Source organism: Condylura cristata, unplaced genomic scaffold, assembly GCF_000260355.1.
Source record: "Condylura cristata isolate star-nosed mole 26May11 unplaced genomic scaffold, ConCri1.0 scaffold00019, whole genome shotgun sequence".
NCBI classification, from domain to species: domain Eukaryota; kingdom Metazoa; phylum Chordata; class Mammalia; order Eulipotyphla; family Talpidae; genus Condylura; species Condylura cristata.
In genome coordinates, this window is record NW_004567120.1 from 14,774,902 (window position 1) to 14,778,130 (window position 3,229).

The window sequence follows — 3,229 nt, forward strand, 5'->3', positions numbered from 1 at the left end:
CCTCCCTCCCTCCCCACCCCCCTCCACTCCCAATTTGCAGGGCTACTGCCCTAAAATGAACTCCAAACCTACAAAAGAAATCCTAGGATGGGAACCCACAGCCTGTTCCAAATTCATAAACAAGTTCAAACATTTCTAGGCTTTCCTTTCTCCAGACCCTTGGCTTCAGTTGCTATTGTCCCATTCTATAATATCTGATCTTTGTGTTCAGTGTGAAAAAAAAAAAAAAAGTCAGGTTCAGGCCAAGAAGGTTATAAAAAATTACACTTGTCCTTGGATAGGTAGAATAAGTTACAACCCCATAAATGCTTGCTGTGCTGGTTATGGCTATCCATGAGAAGTGGGTACAAGACAATCGAAATAAAACGACTTTTGCCTTTCCAGTCAGGAAATAGCTCTGGAAGTATAGATCCTGCTGAGCTAGAAAATGACAAATGAACACAGAAGACAAAAGAAGACCCAGGGTGATGGCAGTTCTTGCTCTCTCATTATAGCATGTGTGTTTCCCATTTAATGTGGCTACCAAGGCTGCATGGAAGAATAGTGGTGAGTCTCGGAGACTAGGGCCACAGTTTTCAACATTAATAGCCATCATTATGTAATATCTTTCAAAGACATTTTTATAAAATGGACCCCAAAACCACAAAGGGACTTTTCACACCATGGTTTTCTTCCATAAATTTACTGCTGAAAAAAAGGTGTCTGCTGCTTGAGAGCACAAATTGTTCCTGCTGCTAAAGTTTTCCATCTACCTAATAGCAACTGGACTCTGTAAATAACACAGAAATGGTGAAAAAAAATTCTCATTCAGTGATTTTGAAAAAAATTGAAAATTGTTCTGATGGGGGGTGCAGAGAGGCTGGGAGAGGAAAGCAGAGGGAAGGAGAATGAACACTATATGGCACGAGAAGCAAGCTGAATCATGTCTTAAGATCAAGGAGAGGTCAGTTCAGAGTAACAAAAAAGCTTCTATTACTCTGTCAATTTAACATTAACTGTTACAAATGTGTAACTGATGTAAGATGGTGAGGAAACAAGCAAAGATTTTGATAGTGCAGCCCCACAGTGGTTTCATAAGCAAGCCTGCCTTACCACCCACATAGACATAGGCTCCTGGGAAGACAGCTTCTTTATAGAGAGTAGAAAGACTAATAGGTGAGAGGATTCTTTTTTTACCTCAAATTCTGTGTCTTCATTTTCAAAATGGCCACCTCTTTCAGCAAGCAAGACAGAATTCAGTTTCCAGTCCCTACTCATGTGTCCCTCACAATATTCCTTACATGTTGTCTCTCATAGCAGCTCTGCCCCTTCGTTTTTCCATCCTCCCCCCTCTCTCTGTACTCAGAGAGGGTTACCTTTGTTTATGTTTCTTACATTTCCACTCTCCTGACTGGCCGTGAATCCTCTAGCTACCACCATCTCTTTTTACTCCAGTCCCTTTCCATGACCAAATTCCCTGTCTCTCTCCATGAAACTTAATATTTTTCTTCATATGCTGCACTCCACAGAAATCCTCCTTCCTCCCTCATACAACCACAAGATTCTTCAGTACCCCTTAATAAAGTGCCTGTGATCCATTCAGTTCTTTCTTTCTGCCTGGTGCATAGTAGTTTAACTTCTGTTCTTGGAGTTGAAAGGGCAGAAGGAGCCAAAATTCCCTTTAAGTCACATGTTCTCAAGAAACACTACCAGGAGCAGGAAGGTTTTCTGGTGTCTCTTTTCAGGCTAGGGCTGATAAAACTGCGGTGTTACAAAAAGATCCTCAAGTTTAAAGACAGGATATCTGGGTTCAAGTTCCCTCATGCCCATTTAGGTGTATGACCTTGAGTAAGGAATTAAAAATTACTGAATTAGAGTCTCCATTTATAAATTTGGACCAACAATTCTTTCCTTAAGGATTACTTAGTGAATAGTAGATTGGTTGAAAATTTTACCCACAACATACATATTTATGTATGTTTATCCTTTCCTTTCATCTTAATTGTTACATTGAGCCTAACATCACTTAAACAGTAAACACACATAGAGATAAGGGAGAAGCACAGGGAAAGGTTTATGATCAGGATGTCAAGAGATCTTCAAGAGTATCTGTTTGTCATGGTCAGAAACTTGATATTGACAGTGGCCCAGAATTGATACATCCAGGGAAACTGCTTGATGTCCACTAAACTCACAAGCAACTGATATACAAACTGGAATGCCAACCCCGCTCTCATTTTCTGTTCCTGTGGTAAGCTGAATTAGTAATGAGAGTCCTTTGGTAGTTATGGAATCAGATTAAGGGGAGTTTAGCTAATCTTAGGCAATTTCATCTATGTTACATTGAGACCAATGCATATACCTGTCCGCCAGTGGAGAATGTCTCTCAGAATTAACATTTCTCCACCTGAAACTGCCAAATTCACATTCTCTGTTCTCCTCTAACATCCCATTTCTGTAAATTCCATGATAGCATCCTTTCTTTTGTTAGTAACCCTGCATTTTTTTTATATCACCAAGTAAGCTGCACATCACTGTTCCCCGAGCCTGAGACACATTTTGGTTTAATTGTTTTAGCTCTCAGAGTTTTAGGGATACCCCACTGGAGCAGCCTAAGCTTGCTATCGGGTAGCCTGGTGTTGACTGATTAATCTGGATTTCTCATTCTCTTGTTGGCTCCATTGGATGTATTATATCACATGTATATTATAGTCATTTATTCAGATAAGTTGGGGAGATGGATAAGCTAATTTTCCCTGCTTACCTTCTATTGAATTATGTTCTAGTGAGGTTAAATGAAATAGTTAAATTCTGTAAGCTCATTAGACTTTATTTGATTCTGAGAATAATTTTATAATGCTGTTCTCCTGTAGAATAAGACCTGTGGCCTAAGAAAAAAGATGGTAATTGGGTTGAGCCAATAAGATAATTTAACAGCAACAACAAAATTTTGGCCCTGGACCCAGAAAAGAGCAGCTCTAACAGTTTCCTAAAATAGATTTAAAGCAAAGTATATAGAAATCGATCCTTGAATAACTTTTTCTTTTAGGTAACTGGTTTCATTCAATGTCCTTTCGTTATAAATTTTGATGAGAAAAAAATTAATTCCAGAGCCACTATCTATGTGAAGTTTACAAATTCTCCCCATGTCTGCCTGAGTTTTTTCTGAATACTCCAGTTTCCTCCTACATCCCAAACAGATGCATGTCTAAATTGTCCAAGTGAGTGAGTGAATGAGTGTGTGTGTGTG

General features: G+C 39.1%; 1 protein-coding gene across 1 annotated transcript in view; it reads left to right on the plus strand.

The window, feature by feature from the left end:
- IL1RAPL2 (interleukin 1 receptor accessory protein-like 2) overlaps nucleotides 1-3,229 on the plus strand; it is a 921,055-nt gene that overhangs the window by 898,957 nt on the left and 18,869 nt on the right. The window lies entirely within an intron of this gene.